The sequence below is a fragment of the Carettochelys insculpta genome, chromosome 2 (assembly GCF_033958435.1).
Source record: "Carettochelys insculpta isolate YL-2023 chromosome 2, ASM3395843v1, whole genome shotgun sequence".
Taxonomy (NCBI): domain Eukaryota; kingdom Metazoa; phylum Chordata; order Testudines; family Carettochelyidae; genus Carettochelys; species Carettochelys insculpta.
This window is the reverse complement of record NC_134138.1, coordinates 24205587-24225720: the sequence shown is the minus strand read 5'-3', so window position 1 is coordinate 24225720 and position 20134 is coordinate 24205587.

Sequence of the window (20134 nt, the reverse complement as noted above, 5' to 3'; positions counted from 1 at the left end):
ACGAACAGCATATCTCTAATGAGGACTTCCCGCACCTTAGATTTAGCTTTCAGCCTTGCAAGATTAAACAGTTTCCCATCAGATCTTGTGTGCAAAAGATGCCCTCTGTTGAACATCCAAAGGCGTGCTTCAGGAGGAGCACGAAGAAGATCCCAAACAACATTGCAGCAAGGACACATCCTTGTTTGACGCTGCTCCTGATGCTGAAAACATCCAATAACATGCTGTCATATTGGATGGTTCCTCTCATGTCTTCGTGGAAAGACTGGATCATCTTGAGTAACCGTGGTGGACAGCCTATCTTGTGGAGCAATTTGAACAGTCCATCCCTGCTGACCAAGTCGAAGGCCTTGGTCAGGTAGATGAAGGCAATATCGAGTGGCTTCCTCTGCTCCCTGCATTTCTCCTGCTATAAGAAGGGAGCTCGCAGCGAACAAGGTATGGTGTTCCACCTGTGCCCTGCAAGGCAGCACTACCAGAAAAAGGAGTCTCTGAAGAGAAGAGCCTGAAGAGCGATGGGGGAAGGTGGACCTGGGGGTACTGAGAGCACCTGGGGGGAGAGGGGCCAGTGCAGTGAGGAGGGCGGACATGGGAGCAGATGGGGGTAGTGGGTTGGGGAGGGTCCTACGCTGATGGTAGCTGGCGGGAGGGGCGGTGAAAGGTGGGGAGGAGGTTCCTGGGGATATGAGGTCATTGCTCTGCAGGAAGCTATGGTGACTCGTGGTGACAGAGGTATGAAGTAGTGGGATCCTTAACCACATTCTCCACACCCCACTGCCTTGTGGGTTATCCTGGGAAGGAGAAAGGCTAAGGGAGTAAACTCTGACAGAAAATCCAGAGTGGAGTCCGAAGGCAGTTCGGTGTCAACTTCTGGCACTGTCCCGGCAACTCCTGCAGCTGAGCTGGTACCAGACGTGGAGGTTATCCTCTCCTTTGGACTATATCAGTAAAGCCAAGAGGGGGACACTGGTGTCTGGGCAGCCCAGAGTCTCCATAATAAGTGCCCAGGCTCACGCCCGGAGAGGTACTCCGGCATCGCTGACCAGCGTTGCATCAACATGGGAGGCAACAGATACCGGTTATAAGCTCTTGCTCGACTGGCGTAGAGAACGAGTGCCAGGGGTTGCCTTCGACGGTGGAAGAGATCCTCGCATCTCACTGGACAGTCACCGCCCGCCTCAAGCTGGGCAGCCCCCAGCCAATAGGGTACTGTCCTGCCACAGTTCACCTGCCTCGCTGGGTGCATGAGGCTTAAGGTTCCTGAACCTGACAAGTGACTGAAATTTGGGCACCGGGCAAACGAATAAGAAAATCAACGAGAAATGAGAAACATCAACAATTTAAGCTTGCTTGCTGGAATGTGTGGACCATGCTGACCGGCTTGACTGAAGATCTTCAGGCCATCAGTGACACCCGCAAGACTGCTGTCATCAACGAGGAACTGAAGAAGCTCAGAGTTGATATCACTGCACTGCAAGAGATGCGACTCTCAGATTCGGGATCTCCAAAGGAAAAGGACTACACCTTTTTCTGGCAGGGTAAATCCCAAGAAGAACCCAGAGAGCATGGTGTTGGCTTTGCTGTCAGAAACACCCTTCTACAAATGGTTGATTTAGTCATGGGCAGATCAGAAAGACTTCTTTGGATCACGCTTCAAACTTGCGCCGGTCCTGTCCACCTGATCAGCGCTTATGCTCCAACCCTGTACGCCACGCCAGAAGTAAAAGACAAGTTCTATGACATGCTTAGTGCTGCTGTAGCGCAAATACCTCCTCATGAACAACTGTACATCTTGGGTGACTTCAATGCAAGAGTTGGAGCTGATTGGGCCTCATGGCCTTCCTGCTTAGGACACTTCGATGTGGGAAAAATGAATGACAATGGACAGCGTCTCCTTGAACTGTGCACGTACCACAATCTGTGCATCACAAACACATTCTTCTGAACGAAGCCACAGCACAGAGTGTCGTGGAGACACCCACGCTCGAAGCACTGGCATCAACTAGATGTGGTCATCACTAGGCGTAATAACCACAAAAACGTCCTTCTGACACGCAGCTATCATAGTGTTCACTGTGATACAGATCACTCGCTAATTTGCTCCTAGCTCAAGCTGAGACCCAAGAAGCTGTACCGCTCTAAACCTGCTGGAAGGGCCCGCAGTGACGTCAGAAAGACAGCAAACTTGGAGAAAGCTGAAAAGTTCAGAGAGACCCTGCAGGAAAATCTGCGCAGCGGCCCTGGGGGCACTGATGCGACATCCAAATGGCAACATCTGAGGGATACAGTTTACAACACGGCCTTGTCGGTGTTTGGAAGAAGAGCTAGAAACATGAACGACTGGTTCGAAGCTAACTCCGATGAGATGATTCTAGTCATTGAAAAGAAGCGCGCTGCACTCCTGGAGTACAAACGCTCACCGAGCCAGAGTACCCAGCAAGCACTTAGAGAGGCCAGAAGAACAGTACAGCAGACAGCCAGGCACTGTGCCAACAACCACTGGCTCCAGCTATGCAGCAGCATCCAGACCTGTGCTGACTTTGGTAATCTCAGAGGAATGGACGAGGGTATGAGGAAGGCATTAGGACCCACCCAGAACAAGATGGCACCTCTGAAATCCAAATCTGGTGAAGTCATTGCTGACAAAGCCAAACAGATGGAGCGCTGGGTTGAGCACTACTCCGAGCTGTACTCACGCAAGAACGTTGTGGTTGACGCAGCCGTCGATGCCGTCGAGCTCCTACAAGTAATGGACAAACTGGATCAAGAACCGACTGTGGATGAACTGAAGAGAGCCATCGACAGCATTGCAGCAGGAAAGGCCCCTGGTCAGGATGGTATACCACCAGAGGTAATCAAATGTGCCGCGGACACATTCCTGGAACCCCTACATGAGCTACTGTGCCTGTGCTGGAAAGAAGGTGAGGTTCCACAGGATATGCGTGACGCTAACATTGTAACGTTGCATAAGAACAAAGGAGACAGAAGCGACTGCAACAACTACCGTGGAATCTCCCTCCTAAGCGTCACTGGTAAACTGTTCGCTCGCGTCATCCTTGGCAGGCTCCAGAAGATTGCTGAGAGGGTATACCCCGAATCGCAGTGTGGATTCCACGCAGAGAGGTCTACCGTTGACATGGTCTTCTCTCTAAGGCAGCTGCAGGAGAAGTGCAGGGAGCAGAGAAAGCCACTCTACATAGCCTTCATCGACCTGACCAAGGCCTTTGACTTGGTCAGCAGGGATGGTCTGTTCAAACTGCTCCACAAGGTAGGCTGTCCTCCACGGTTACTCAAAATGATCCAGTCGTTCCATGAAGACATGAGAGGAACCATCCAATATGACGGCGCATTATCAGATGCTTTCAGAATCAGGAGCGGCGTCAAACAAGGATGCATGCTTGCTCTGACATTGTTCGGGATCTTCTTCGCACTCCTCCTGAAGCATGCCTTTGGATCTTCAACAGAGGTCATCTTGCTGCACACAAGATCTGGTGGGACACTGTTTAAACTTGCAAGGCTGAAAGCTAAGTCTAAGGTGCGAGAAGTCCTCATCAGAGACATGCTGTTCGCAGACGATGCTGCTGTAGTGTCTCACTCAGAAGACCAGCTTCAAAAACTGCTGGATCAGTTCTCCAAAGTGTGCAAGGACTTCAGGCTTTCCATCAGCCTAAAGAAGACAAACGTACTCGGTCAGGATGTTGCTGAATCCCCATCAATCAGCATTGACAACTATACGTTAGAGGTTGTCCACGAGTTCGTTTACCTCGGGTCCACCATCACTGACACCCTGTCATTGGACACTGAGCTAAATAGGAGGATCGGAAAAGCAACCACAACTCTGTCCAGACTCAGCAAGAGAGTGTGGAATAACAAGCTGTACACTCACACCAAAATGCAAGTCTACAGAGCCTGCATCCTCAGCACCCTCCTTTATGGCAGCGAGACTTGGACCCTGTATGCCCGTCAGAAAAAGAAGCTGAACGTCTTCCACTTGTGCTGCCTCAGGCGCATCCTTGGAATATCATGGAAGGACAGAGTGACCAACACCGCTGTCCTCGAGCAAGCTGGAATCCCAACCATGCACACCCTCCTCAGGCAGCGTCGACTCCGCTGGCTTGGCCACATCCACAGGATGAATGATGGGAGGATTCCAAAAGACATCCTGTATGGTGAGCTAGCCTCTGGCAAAAGACCTCCCGGACACCCCCAGTTGTGCTACAAAGATGTCTGCAAGAGAGACCTGAGAGAGGTAGACATCGAGCTGGACAACTGGGAAGAACTAGCAGACGACCGCTGCAGATGGAGGCAGGGGTTACACAAGGGCCTTCAGAAGGGCGAGATGAAGATCAGACAGCTAGCAGAGGAGAAGCGAGCTCACAGAAAGCACACTAAGGACTTGCCAGACACCCACTACATCTGCAAGAGATGCAGCAAGGACTGTCACTCTCGTGTGGGTCTTCATAGTCACAATAGACGCAGTAAATGAAGTCCTCAATAGGAACTTTAAAGGGCACAATCCATAGTCTATGCAGACTGAAGGATGCCTCAGAGAGAAGACCATGTCAATGGTAGATCTCTCTGTGCGGAATCCTCACTCTGATTCGGGATACACCCTCTCAGCAATCTTCTGGAGTCTGCCAAGGATGATGAGAGCGAATAGTTTACCAGTGATGCTTAGGAGGGAGATTCCATGGTAATTGTTGCAGTCACTTCTGTCTCCTTTGTTCTTATACAAGGTTACAATGTTAGCGTCACGCATATCCTGTGGAACCTCTACCTCTCTCCAGCACAGTCACAGTAGCTCATGTAGGGGTTCCAGGAGTGTGTCTGCGACACACTTGATTACCTCTGGTGGTATACCATCCTGGCCTGGGGCCTTTCCTACTGCAATGCTGTCGATGGCTTTCCTCAGTTCATCCACAGTTGGTTCCTGATCCAGTTCGTCCATTACTGGTAGGAGCTCAATGGCATTGAGGGCTGCATCAACCACAATGTTCTCACATGAGTACAGCTCGGAGTAGTGCTCGACCCAGTGCTCCATCTGTTTGGCTTTGTCAGTGGTGACTTCACCAGATTTGGATTTCAGAGGTGCCATCTTGTTCTGGGTGGGTCCTAATACCCTCTTGATGCCATCGTACATTCCCCTGAGATTACCAGAGTCAGCACTGGTCTGGATGCTGCTGCATAGCTTGAGCCAGTGGTTGTTGGCACAGTGCCTGGCTGTCTGCTGTACTGTTTTTCTGGCTGCTCTGAGTGCTTGCAGGGTACTTTGGCTCGGTGAGCATTTGTACTCCAGGAGTGTAGCGTGCTTCTTTTCGATGGCTGGAATCATCTCATTGGAGTTAGCTTCAAATCAGTCATTTGTGTTTCTAGCTCTTCTTCCAAACACCGACAAGGCCGTGTTGTAAATTGTATCCCTCAGATGCTGCCATCTGGATGTGACATCGGCACCCCCAGGGCTGCTGCGCAGATTCTCCTTGAGGGTCTCTCTGAACTTTTTGGCTCTCTCTGAGTTTGCTGTCCTTCTGGCATCAATGCGGGGCCTTCTAGTTGGTTTAGAGTGGTACAGCTTCTTGGGTCTCACCTTGAGTTTGGAGCAAACTAGCGAGTGATCTGTATCGCAGTGGGCACTATGATAGCTGCATGTCAGAAGGATGTTTCTGAGGTTATCACGTCTAGCGATGACCATGTCTAGTTGATGCCAGTGTTTCGAGCATGGGTGTCTCCATGACACTCTGTGCTGTGGCTTAGTCTGGAAAAATGTGTTTGTGATGCACAGATTGTGGTACGTGCAAAGTTGAAGAAGACGCTGTCCGTTTTCATTCATTTTTTGCACACCGAAGTGGCCTAAGCAGGAAGGCCATGAGTCATGATCGGCTCCAACTCTTGCATTGAAGTCACCCAAAATGTACAGTTGTTTGCGAGCAGGTATTTGTGCTGTGGCAGCACTAAGCACGTCATAGAACTTGTCTTTTACTTCTGGTGTGGCGTACAGGGTTGGAGCGTAAGCACTGATCAGGTGGACAGGACCGGTGCAAGTTTGAAGTATGACCTGAGGGAGTCTTTCTGATCCACCCATGACTAATTCCACCATTTGTAGAAGGGTGTTTCTGATGGCAAAGCCAACACCATGCTCTCTGGGTTCTTCTTGGGCTTTACCCTGCCAGAAAAAGGTGTAGTCCTTTTCCTTTAGAGATCCCGAATCTGCGAGTTGCATCTCTTGCAGAGCAGCAATGTCAACTTGGAACCTCTTCAGTTCCTCATCGATGACAGTGGTCTTTTGGGTGTTGCTGATGTCCTGAAGATCTTCAGTCAAACCTGTCAGCATGGTCCACACATTCCAGCAAGCAAGCTTAAAACTTTGATGGTTTCCTTTTCTTTTTGATTTCCTTATTGGTTTGTCTGGTGCTCAAATTTCAGTCATTTGTCAGGTTCAGGAACCTTAAGCCTCACGCACCCAGTGAGGTAGGTGAACTGTGGTGGGACTGTACCCTACTGTAGCCAGACAAAGTTTCCCTCTTACAAGCCAGCTTGCTCGCTGCCCCTCCCCCCACTGAGAAGCACACAGGGCACAGAAACGGCTGCTGACATCACAGTCTTTGATGCCCCTCATTGAGGCCCAGATGTGCTAGCTTATCGTGACCCTGAGAAACAGAAAGTACAGATAGAGGGCTAACAGGCCAAACTGTCAACAAGAGAAGTGGGGGGGGACCTCAGGAAATCACCCCGGCTGGCATTGATGGATATGATGACCACACAGCCACCCCAGAAGAGGAAGTCTCCGCCCACACAAAAAGAATGTCCTGTACTCCTAAATTGCTTATCTCCTGTCTTACAAGTGCAAATTAAGTAAGAAATGCCCTTGGAACAAACTGGCATCACAAAAGACAGACCGGTACGATCTGGTACCTTAGATAAGAAAGAGAATACGTAACCTAGAAGGGGTATAAAAGGTGGGCCCAGCAGAACTCTAACTTTGAGTGCATCTCCACCAACTACCTGCTGGTCGGGTCAGGTGATTGCCTCCCGAGGTCCGCAACTGGGGATGCCCAACCTCGTATTTGTCTTTCCACGGAATTGAGTGACCAATCCGGCTTGGCTACCCTGGTATCGAGAGACGCAGAGAGGGTAAGATATACCCATGCAAGGTCTCCTTTCTTTTTGTGCACAGTTAAAGAATTAGAGCTCTGTAACTAGATGTCATTGTATCAAGATATCATTGTGTTAGATGATAACAGATATCTTTGTATTGGATTGTAACATAACTTGTTAACACCTGTACTCTGCTAGCATATAAGAAGTAAACAATAGCCTTTTGTAACCACATGCTTATAACTGTAGCTTAATAAACTTGTAACCAGTTAAGATCTAAGCCTGACTGCTGTTACCCTTTTGTCATTAGAACATAAGAACATAAGAACGGCCATACTGGGTCAGACCAAAGGTCCATCAAGCCCAGCATCCCATCTGCCGACGGTGGCCAATGCCAGGTGCCCCAGAGAAGGAGAACAGAAGACAAGTGATTTATCTCCTGCCATCCATCTCCTGCCCTTGTTATGAAGGCTAGGGCACCATACTTTATCCCTGGCTAATAGCCATTTATGGACCTGACCTGCAAAAATTTATCAAGCTCTTTTTTAAACCCTAATAGAGTCCTGGCCTTCACAGCCTCCTCGGGCAAGGAGTTCCACAGGTTGACTGTGCGCTGTGTGAAGAAAAATTTCCTTTTATTAGTTTTGAACCTACTACCCATCAATTTCATTTGGTGTCCCCTAGTTCTTGTATTATGGGAAAAGGTAAATAATTTTTCTATATTCACTTTCTCCACACCTTTCATGATTTTATATACCTCTATCATATCGCCCCTCAATCGCCTCTTTTCCAAACTGAAAAGTCCCAGTCTCTCTAGCCTCTCCCCATATGGGACCCTTTCCAACACATTACAACACAGCCGGCACAATAAAAAGAAGTTTAACCATTTGGTTACCACAGCCTGGCTATAGGTGAGAGTGCTAGGAGCTCCCTGCTCTAACAGTAAAAAAAACTGGGTTGTTTATGACCCATGGCAATACCTCACCGCACATTACCCGGCCACCGGCTAACATCTACTCGCTGGGGGCTGCCCAGCTTGAGGCGGGTGGTGACTGTCCAGTGAGATGTGATGATCTCTCCCACCATCGAAGGCAACCCCCAGCGCTCGTTCTCTACGCCAGTCGAGCAAGAGCTTATAACTGGTATCTGTTACCTCCCGTGTTGGTCCAACACTGTTAAGCGATGCTGGAGTACCTCTCCAGGCGCGAGCCTGGGCAATTTTTTTGGGACCCTGGGCTGCCCAGACTCCAGTGTCCCTCTCTCGGCTTTACTGATATAGTCCAAAGGAGAGGATAACCTCTACGTCTGGTACCAGCTCAGCTGCAGGAGTTGCCGGGTCAATGCCAGAAATTGGCACAGAACCGCCTTTGGACTCCCCTCTGGATTTTCTGTCAGGGTTTACTCCCTTAGCCTTACTCCTTCCCAGGATAACCCACAAAGCAGTAAAGCAATGTATTTTTTTGATATGGTGGTGAGCAGGTCTACATGCAGTATTCCAGATGTTGGCATACCATGGTTTTATACTGAGGGACTATTATATTTTTCGTCTTATTAGCTATTCATTTCTAATGATTCCCAGTGTTCTCTGTTAGATTTTTTTTTGACTACTGCTGTACATTGAGTGAATGGTTACAAAGAACTATCCATGGAGACACCAAGATCACTTTCTTGAGGGGTAAACTCTAATTTACCCTCCCACCATGCCATTTATAGGACTAGTTGTGATTATATTTTCCAATGTGCATTATTTTTCATTTGTCAACATTGAATTCATTGGCCATTTTATTGCCCAGTCACACAGTTTTGTGAGGCACCTTTGTAACTCATCTCAGTCTCATTTTGGACTTAACTCTCTTATATAGTTTTGTATCATATGCAGTTTTTGTCACCCCACTGTACAGTAAATTAACTGCATAAAGTATACTTTCTTTGTTACCCAGTAAAACCTTAGATGAGTTCATAATCAGAACTGGAAAGCAACAGCAAGACTGAGTAGATAAAAAGATCGCTCAGTTCATTTATGCAACACATTCTCTTTTTTGTTTTGTTCAAAACAAGTATTTCATTGACATGATTCAGTCATCATGACCAGGCTACATGCCACCTGGCTGAGCAACCATTGCTGGAAGGCTGTTGAATACAATGGATGAGAAGAAAATTGACCTGTGTGTGGAAAATAATGATAGGAGATTCATTAATCTGAGTCCTGATGGCTGGTGCACTGTACATAACGATCCAGTAATACATTCTAGTGTGACGCAAGAAGTTGGGGTGGCTGTCTTACAGAAAAGCTCATATATCAGAAAATGTCCAAATAGAAAAATAGTGAATGGAATTAGCAGTAAAACAAACTGAACAGAAGTTCAAGTATCAGGAGAATTCTGCAAATATAGCAAAGATGGGAAGAAATCTTGAAGAAGATAAGGGTGGGAACTTGAAATTTATAACACATGGATTCAGTGCACATTTGACTCATCTTTTAGTTAAAAGACTTAAGCTGTGTCTACATTTCCCCCTCCTTTCAGAGCGGGCATGTCAATAAGGCACTTTGGAAGGTGCTAATGAGGCATTGATATGAATAGGCAGCACCTCATTAGCATAATGGCAGCTGTGCACGATTCCAAAGTGCTGCTCTTGGAAAATTGCTGCCCTTAGAGATGGGGGCCTTTCAAAAGGACCCCCTGACTTCAAAAGCCCCTTCTTCCTATTTGGTTTTAGGAAGAAGGGGCTTTCAAAGTCGGGGGGGGATCCTTTTGAAAGGCCCCCATCTACATGGGTGGCAGCATTCTGAAAAAGGCACTTTTGAATCGTGGCTGGCTGCCATTATGCTAATGAGGCACTGCATATTCACATCAGTGTCTAATTAGCATCTTCCAAAGTTCCTCATTAACCTGTAGACACAGCTTTAAGTACACATCCAGGAATAAAGGAAAATGTTGAAATTTCCAAATGCTTCTGTAACAATCACTTCACTTCAGCTTCACTGAAGAGAGCAGTAGGATCCAAACTAATTCTCCCACAGGATGGTTGATGGAATTCAGTGGCTGAGTGCTTTGTGCTATTTATTAGGAAATGACCTATTCTGAGGACAAGTTGTGAAGAAAATTGTGACAGAATAGATGGAACTATCACAGCCAAAGCCGTCAACATCATACTAAAGAGAAATGAAGAAAATAATGCTAAATATATTCAAACCCATTTCCATAGCCTTGGACAGACTAGAAGGTTATTGCTGTCTTGCTGATGCAGCTGAAATTAGGAAAGAACTTCAAGAGACACGGAAGAAATACCCAACAGCAAAGTTAAATTGCAGCTATAAAGAAGTGAATGGATAGAGCATTTATTCCTCTTCCCTTTCTTGCCAATATTCTGAAGCCAATGTACCAAGATGCCCAACTGCTGAAGGAGAAGATGCTACTGTAATGAATTTAATAATCACCCATCTAAAATGCCAACTGCAATAAATCTCAGGGCTGGAGGTGAACCATTCAAGCAGAATATGTCTGCTGATGTTTTACAGAGTCACACCACTGAAATTTTGGAAATCACTATCTAAGCAAGCTTCTGACAGTAATCACCTCATCTGCAGGCACAGCAAAATATTTTCTTCATGTGGATAAATTCATTCAAATTTGAAAAATTGATTGGGAGTTGAAAAACCAGGGAAACCTGTCTTTCTGTGCCAGTCTCTAAGTACAAGTGTAAAGGAGAGCCTAAGCAACTGCGGCTTGGTCAACACTAGGCAGGTAAGTTGATTGCAGACAAAATTCTAGCTATGGCAATTATGTAGCTAGAATCAACATATCTGCATTCGACTTGTCTGGCCATCCACACGGAGAGAAGTGGGCAGGAGAATTTCTCCTGACGACCTCCCTTACTCCTTGCAATAGCAAGAAGTACAGAGATTGACTGCTGACCCCACACAGATTGATTTTGCACATCTCTATGAGATGTGTGAAATCAAACTCTGGAAGATCAGCCCTGACCCTGTGTTGATCTTTCTGGAAATGTAGCCATAGCCTTAGTCAACTGTTGTCTACTGGTCTTTGTTAGCTGAGTTTGTTTCATTACATTCCATATTCCTGATTAATGTTTTTCACATACTCCAACATTTGTTGTATTGTATTGTTAGTTGTAGCAAAGAGCATCATGTTCACCAAATGTCTCAAGGTAGTTATGCGGTAACCACCAATGGAAATCCCAGCTCCTTTCGCTTTATCAGAAGCTTTTAAGGTTTGTCTTGTAATAAATGTTGTATATATGGTAAAGAGGCCAATGGACAAAAATGCTGTTTTCTCACCCTCTGATCAGTGGAAAACTGCTCCTTATTGCCTCCTGAAATTCATGGTGTGGTCTGTTGGTGGTTGAAGCTTGCAATGAGTTTGGTTGCATGCTTTAGCATTTCTGTGTCTGCTGGTGTCTTACAAGGAAGGTTGCGCTGGATGGTATCAAATGCTTCTCAGCTGTCAACGAAGCAGGTAATCGTGGGTGATTGTACTCAATGACATGACAGATATTTGGGAGTTTGTTAGGTGTTGTTACCTACTGACACCTCTCTGACACCAACTCGTGGTAGTAGTTCTGCTTCTACCCTTCATTTCATGCAATTCTGGATGATGTAGAGCAGAACTTGGTCTGTGTGCATTACGGAGATGAAGTGATAGTTCCTACAATCTGTTACGTCTCCTTTTTTGGTAAGGGTAGCAAAATTCCCTCTGTGGAATTATTTGACCAATTTCTAGTAATCTATCCATCATTACCAATTTTCCACAGAAGATCAGCACTGCTATCTGCTTTTGATAATACACCTGGCACCTTACCTACCCCAATGCAGTCCCAGGCACAATTTACATAATAGTGTGCACCACTTCCTGCCTTGAGATTGATAGCTCTGGCTCTGTGTTCTCTTTTTCTGTTTTCCTGTGCTATGATTGGCTCTGATGCACATTGGCACAGTAATCTCACCACCTGCATCACCATTGACAACAACTATTCTGCCATCATGTTCTTTTATTATCCTTGATTGCAGGAAAAATCGTTTGTAAGCAATCAGACTATTTGAACATACATTTTGTATTATTACAGTGAACTCTTTCATATCTGGCATTCTATTACCCAGAACTCTCAAATAACCAGTATTTTAACCATAAGTAAATTTTAGTTACATCTTCCATAAGCACAATAGAGTGAAAGTGAATACAAATAAATAGAGCAAATACAGTACAAGTTTGCAGTGTACAATACTACTGTTGTTGGGAAATAAAATACTCTGAATATATTTTTGTTTGTTTTTTGATATGTAATTTTGTTTTTTCTTTAGTGTTATGCATTGCTAGGTATACCTCTCTAGTAGTAGTAGTAGTAGGCATCCTTCAGTCTGCATAGACTATGGATTGCGCCCTTTATAGTTTCAACTGAGGACTTCATTTACAGCGTCTACTGTGACTCTGAAGACCCACATGAGAGTGACAGTCCTTGCTGCATCTCTTGCAGATGTGGTGGGTGTCTGGCAAGTCCTTAGTGTGCTTTCTGTGCGCTTGCTTCTCTTCTGCTAGCTGTCTGATCTTCATCTCGCCCTTCTGAAGGCCCTTGTGTAACCCCTGCCTCCATCTGCTGCGGTCGTCTGCTAGTTCTTCCCAGTTGTCCAGCTCGATGTCTACCTCTCTGAGGTCTCTCTTGCAGACATCTTTGTAGCGCAACTGGGGGCATCTGGGAGGTCTTTTGCCAGAGGCTAGCTCACCATAGGTATACCTCTCTATTATCCAGAATATATGAATATCTGGAAGCCTTCCAGTCCCACGGCAGCCAGATGTGAAAAAGTTTACTGTACTCCCTTTCTATTTCTGAAGATCCATACATTTTACCTTTGTGTTGTCTAGCCTACCTTTGAATCTGTTTCCTCAGTTCCTTACAGCATCTCCTATGTTCTTCCATCTCTGAGCTCTTCTCGCCCAGGCTGCATCATTCTTCTGCCAGTTCAAACATCTGCCCCATTCCCCATGTTGCGGTCTGATACTGACTTTTCAGAATGTGTGTTTGGGGTTGTTCTATGTCACCTGTGCCAATGCCCTTCATCTATTCTGCAGAGAAGTTCTATGATTTTTGGTGAGCCTGGACAAGTCCAAACACAATGGACCCATCCAACGGTGTATCTTTTTTTGTTTTACTTGGATGTTTGAGGCTCACAGCGGTTGGTCTGATCCACAATCTGCACTTGGGAAAGTCATTGTCCATTTTTCAGTCAGGTGGTGTCTCCTTTCCTTAGGATGCTGATATTTTTATATCTACAGGTTGCATTCAGCAGGTGCCCTTTAACAAAGCTTTCCAAGAGATGAGCTGGCTCAGCAATCTCATACTCTGCCATCTGAAAAGAAGGTTCCAAAAGACAGGCCACTTTATTGTGGGGGGTGTCAACTGATATACAATCCTTAGCAATAAGAGAAGATTAATTTGGCTGTGAGCGCACATCTTGTCTGAGCCACTTCCCTTACTAGAGAGGGGCCCACAGCAAATCCCCAGCTCTAGGCATGAAACAAACTTTGGAGAAATTGTTACAACACAATGTGCAACAAAGTATGGGATAAGATCAGAAGCCCAGTTTCTGGGCTGATCTACATCTACCTCATACAATCACTTTCTGCACTAGACTCCCTGAGAAAATGTTTCTGTATTAGGTAGATATTATGGGTTAGGGCTGAAGAGGGTCTTCTGAGGCCAGTGGTTTCTCAAAGGCACAATTAACAATGAATGAGTGAGAACAGTGGAAATGTTGCCTTGACTAGAACCCATTCCTGGGCTTGGCTACATCTGCCATTTCAGATCCTGAACACACAATACAGGGGAAGATTGCTAGCTAATGAATTCAGAGCCATCTTATGGATTCTGATTGTGCATCAGATGGTGACTGCACAGGTACGGACTGTCCCCAATGCAGGCGTGCAACACCAAGGTTTCATTGAGCCCTTAGGCATCCAGGGAGCCTAGGAAGTTAAAAACAGTGAAACAAACGTGACTGAAAGCCCAGGAGAGGTGGGAAAGTGCTTTGGTGTAACAGAAAATTAGCAGCATATACTATGTGGTGCACTGTTACACACATCTTAACAGCAGTAACAGAGAGGGAGACTTGTAGGCTAATCTAATTTACCTACATTTTTATTGAAATTATGTATAACAATTCCATCCACCTACAGCACACCTTGTGTTTAGATAACCCTACTTTGTAATGCAGAGCAGTATGTTCTCTTAGTGGCGTGTTGGCATGCTCTATAAATAAAAAGCACAAGCCAATACTTGAACACTGAAACTGCTAATACTTCTGGAGAGTAAGCAGTTGCTGAATGCTAACATAAAACCAAACTCCCATTAAACTGCACATTTAGTGACAAAGCCAAGCTGCAAAATTAATGTCCTAATTTGAACACCTTAGAATTTTAAAGCAACATTTAGATCTGAGGTTTTCTTTTGGCACAGTGTAAAAACAGCAGCTATGTGCAAGAACTCATCTTAGATCAGGGATTTAATTCTGATTGATCCTCAGAGCCTGGAGATGGTTGACCTCGGGCTTCATAAGGCATTATGTTCAGCCAAGGTCAAGCTTTTCCATTAAACAGGGCTACAGCTAGAATACAGAGAGACAACAATGGCTGACTGGCAACTGCTTTGAAGATGACCTTGTGAATCATGCAGGCATACAATATGTCACTCTTCAGTGTCCTGTGTTGTCATTTATATCTGTACAAGGTGGGGGTAAAATTCCCTAAATCTAAGTGTGACCCTTCTGCTAGGTGCTGTCCACAGCAGCAAGGACTGGGTTCACTTTCTAGGGATTCCTTTGAACAACTAAACACAGAACTGGCCTCAACCTGAGAAAACATCATGCCTCTCTGGGGACTTCTAAGAGCCAATACATCCCCACTTGCAAGCTCTAAGAGTTGGTCTACTCAACCACTAAACTGAAAGGAATTTGTATCTCTTATGATTCACAAAATCATCTTCAAAGTAGTTGCCAGTCAGTCTTAGAGAGGTTCCTTTAACCTTTTGCATTTTTCTTAGTCCAGTAGCCTCTGCACCGATGTAGGGCTCTAGTGTAGATTTGCTCTGAGTCTCTGGAATAACAAAATAAAAGCTTTTTTTTTTTAAGGAAGAGAGAACTCAGCATTAACTTGTGAAAGAACATCAATGGATGCAAACGCATCTAAACCGAAAGTAAACCTCCACCTCACCATGTGTCAGGTGGTGTCCTTTGTGTCACATTCCCACCTTATGGTGTGACTGTCCAACAAAGGCTTTTCCAACTCGTGCTTTGTTGTTTGTAGTTAGCAGCATCCCCAGAAGCTGGGGTGCATTTGGGTGTCCCCGCCTGCATTCTTGAGGAGTGGAGATGGTTGAATAACACCTCCACTCGTGCTGCTAGGTATCACTTCTGCCGTTCATAGGTGCTATGGTCACTGCTGCCTCTTGCATCCTTGCTGAGTTCTGTGGTTCCATCACTTCCCCATGTCCTTAGAATCATAGAATCCTAGGACTGGTAAAGACCTCAGGAGGTCATTGAGTCTAGCCCCCTCATCAACGCCAGACCCCACCTCTTTGGCTACCTTCTCTGCATTATCTTTCCACTGACACATTCTAAAGCTTAGTCACATCAGATCAGATTATTCTGGAGAGACAACCAAGCCTCTGAAAGAATCTAAGCAGCTTTATTTTTTTACAAACTGGATGGGGAAGAATAAAATATTTCACAGGATCCTTTCAGAAAGGCCACACTGACAGCTAAGAACCCCTGTCCCCATACCTGGGCTCTTACTTGGATTTGGCATCACTTATCAAGTGAGTTTAAAGTTAGGGTGCCCCCCTCAATTAGTCCTTGCTAAGTAAAGTCCTGCTGCCTTTCACTCTGACAATCAGGATAATAACATTCATTCATCACCAAAGTAAATTTTAACCCCAAACAGACAAGCCAATCAGTTTGCAAAGCAGCTCTATCCTGTGCAGTCAGTTCCTGAGGTCACTACTTTTCTTCCCCTTGAGTTTCTCACTGTGGCTATGTCTTACACTAGAGGGCTTTGTTGACAAAACCAAGGGAGCATCCACATTCCCAAGGCATTCTGTTGACAGTAAATTGACAGAACATGGCACTTTTATTGACAATCTTATCCCTCTCCCCATGACACACAAAGCCTCTGTCAATAGAAAGCCAGTCTGGATGTTCTGGGGGCACCTCTGTTGACAGACAGGGTTTCTGGGATACAAGGCAGCCCTGCTTGCACTGGTTCTGGTTGGCCATTTTGGCAAGAGAGCAGCCAGGCAGTCTGTCTGCTCTCTGTTGACAGAGTGGATTGCTCTTTTGATCCACTTGGCAATTTGGCCGCAATATGTCAATGCAAGTCTTGTTGGAAGACATCTTCCAACACAAACTTCTCTAGACAAATTGCTGTAAGCTAGACAATGCCTATATGTTAGGGGAGAACTCATTCAGATCCTGGCTTACATCAGTGTTAGCATTTTACCCTTCATTTCCCCCAAGAATAAATGATAAAACACATTGGAAGGCACTGAAATGTCAGGCTCATATCCTGCAGTCAACATTTACAGCTGTACTTGGGTTAAAGTCACATTTTCCTCTTCTGAAAGCTCATCCCTTAGATTTTAAGTTGGGTAAAAGAAAAGCATTCTACTCAAATTTCCCTGTGTACTTTTTTTAGATGAAAGCCGAACTCTGTAATTACTGCCCACTTCAAAAACTAAGATTCCTGAATAATTTATTGGCATAGCAATACAGGGCTTGGTTAAGGGAGCCTGTAGAGATTCTCCAACAGTCAGGCTGGAGGGATTCAATTTAATAAAAGCAGAAAATAGTACAGCTTTGTTCTAAAGTACTGAGAGAGGAAAAAAAGGAAAAAGTCACGCTAAATCAGAACAGTATTTTACACCTAAAGACTTATGTACTGTGCTATTGAGATAAAATTAGAGGAAGCTGGACCCCTCTGTGAAATAATACATTCTAGCCATCTCAAAGGAATGAGCAAGTTTCACCAAAACCTTGCTCAGAGGGATCACCAAATATAACTTCTGATTTCTGCTTGTAAAAGTTTCACGTTGTGTTGTCACAGCTCAGCTTTCTTTACATCTGTTCATCCATTCCATATGGGATAAAAGCAGGTTTAAATGCTAATGAGGAGGATCCTTTCCCCTCCCTTTACTTTTTATGATCTAGAGTCAGGAGGACGGCTTCTCTTTGGGAACCTGCAAAAAAATCAAGGAAGTCCAGTCTAAGACAGTGTCACTTCTGATGCTTATGGTGAAGCTGCAGTGTGAGCAGATACATGGATATTACCATGTGGTGCTGGGGAGCATGTAAGAATCTGATATGCTCTCTGTCCTGATGTGTTCTGAAAGTGGGGAGTGGGAGTGTAAGATCATGGGGTCTAAACCTCTAGAAGGGAGCAGGTTTCTGCTGCCATCCCATGGTGAACAGGACAAAGAGTCAGAGAATGGGGTCAGGTCTGCACTAAAGGGGAAGGTTGAATTAAGATAAGTGACTCCAGCTAAGTTAATTATGTAGCTGGAGTCCATGTGCCTTAATTCGAGTTTCTGCACCATCTCCACTATGGGAGGTCGATGGGAGCAAAGGTTTCTGGCAGCATCCCTTAGGGCAAGTCTGCACTAGACCTGAACGTTGATCTTAGATACGCAATTCCAGCTTTTACAATTGTGTAGGGTTACCATATTTGAATGATAACATTATATACATATAACATATAACACATTAATACAATGTGAGTTGGTAGATACAGCTACACTCCCTCTCGGGGTGTCCTCTTTTCTGAAAGTTCAAATATGGTAACACTACAACGGTGTAGCTGGAATCAATGTAATGAAGATTGATTTATCAGGCTGTTCACACAGAGGGAGGTTGATGGGAGAAACTCTTCCATCAATCTCCCTTACTCATTGCAAGAATTTTTGGGACAGCCGATCTATGAGAGAATGGTCCACAGGGTGCTACGATTGTCTGAGTCAAATGTTTTGGTCAGGTCGATGAAACTCATATACAAGGCTTGGTTTTGTTCACAATATTTTTCTTACAGTTGCCAGATGATGAAGATCATGTCTGATGTTCCTTGGAATGGTTGGAAGCTGCACTGGGATTCTGGAAGAATTTCTTCTGAGAGTGGCAGGAGATGGTTTGCAAGGATTCAAGCTAAGATTTTCCATGTCATTGCCAGGAGACAGGGGCCATGATAGTTTCCACACTCTGACTAGTTGCCCTTCTTGAAAAGACTGATGATCAGTTGTCTCTGAAATCTTGTGGTATCCACTCCCTATCCCAGATCTTGAGAATCAGGAGGTGAAACTGTTTGTAGGGCTCTGGCCCACCTTAAAAACTTTGGCGGGGACTCCATCTAGTCTGGTTGACTTGTTACACTTCATCGCTTTGATGACAGCTTGGACTTCACTCAGGGTAGGAAATGTTGCAAGATCATCTCTAGGCGGTTGCTGAGGGATTTGGTCAAGGGTTCTAGGACCACGGTGGAGAGGTGGTTCAAGAACTCATTATAATGCTCCTTCGTGTGAGAAGCAATGGCTTCATTGTCTTTCAAGAGTTGGGCAACATCCTTTGATCTCTGGGGATTGATACCATAGTTTCTTGGTCCATAAGCGGCTTTGGTAGCATAGAAGAAACCTCTTGTATCATTGATGTGTAAGAAATGCTAGAGTTCTCGCGTCTTCTCAGTCCACTGCTAGTTTTTCAGGGTCCTTATTTTATGTTGGACTTCTGCCTTGGCCTTGACTTTTACTTGTCTGTTCATCATGCAGTTGGTGTTACTTTGCCAGGCTCTGAAGGCTTACCTTTTTGCCTCAATCAAGCATTCAGTTTCCACATCATTTTCATCAAACCTGTCCTGATGCTTCCTGGTCTGGTAGCCAATGGTTTCTCCACAAGCTCCAATGATGGCATTTTTCATTTGACACCAGTGTTTTTCCACATTTTTGGGGTATGCTGTTGGCAGCTTCCTTTGGAAAGCTATCTGGAAGTCACTTTGTCTGATGGGGTCTTTCAGTAGATCTGCTGCCTCTGGCTTCTCTGTTTGGTGACAATCCTAATTGCCATTGTGGAGTGAATGAGGTGGTGATTGGTCCTGCAGTACTACTCATTGCATGTGTGAGAAGGACATTATGCTGATCCAGAGTGTGGACAATGACATAATCTATGGGGGGCCAGTGTGCCGATGGAGAATGTTGCCATGAGGTCTTAAATTTGTTTTTCTGGTGAAAGTGTGTTAGTGATGATGAGTTTGTGTTCCGTACATTTCATAAGGAGGAGCACTTCACTGGAGTTGCTGTTGCCAACTTCTTTCGCAATGGTAGTCTGCCAGAGATCCATATCTCTTCTGACCCTGGCATTGAAATCCACCAAGAGAATAATCTTATCTTCATTGGGTATGTCTTTCAGGACTGTGTCCAGTTAGATGTAGAGCTTCTCCTTCACTCCATCTTTGGCGTCTAGAGTTGGTGCATAAGTACTGGTGACAGCTTCCTGTTGGTTTTTGGCAAGTTTCAAGCAGAAAGTCATGAGACGCTCATTGATGCCAACAGAGACTTCAGTTTGGTTTTGATGGCAAATTCTACTCCATGAATTCGTTTTTCTTCCTTTGGAGTTCTTTTCCAGAAAAATGTGTACAATACACCTTCTTCTCTTAACTGCCCTTCTTCCAGTCTATGTGTTTCTGCCTGGGCAGCTATATCAATGTTGAATCGTTGCAGCTCATGAGTGATAATTGCTGTGCATCTTTTGGGTTGCTTACTGTCTGGGTTGTTCATTAAAGTCTGAATATTCCATATTCTGAAGTTTACTGTTCAATTTCAATTTTAACTGCATGGAGGTGAACCCACTGGACACGGTTATCCAATTAGGTGAATTAAGGTGGATTATTTTTAGGGCACCTTTTCTATCCCCAAACTCATGTGGGGTGAGCAGAGTGAATCGTAAATAGGTCTGCTCAGTTGTGGATGCAGCAGCTGGACCATTCTACCACCTGGG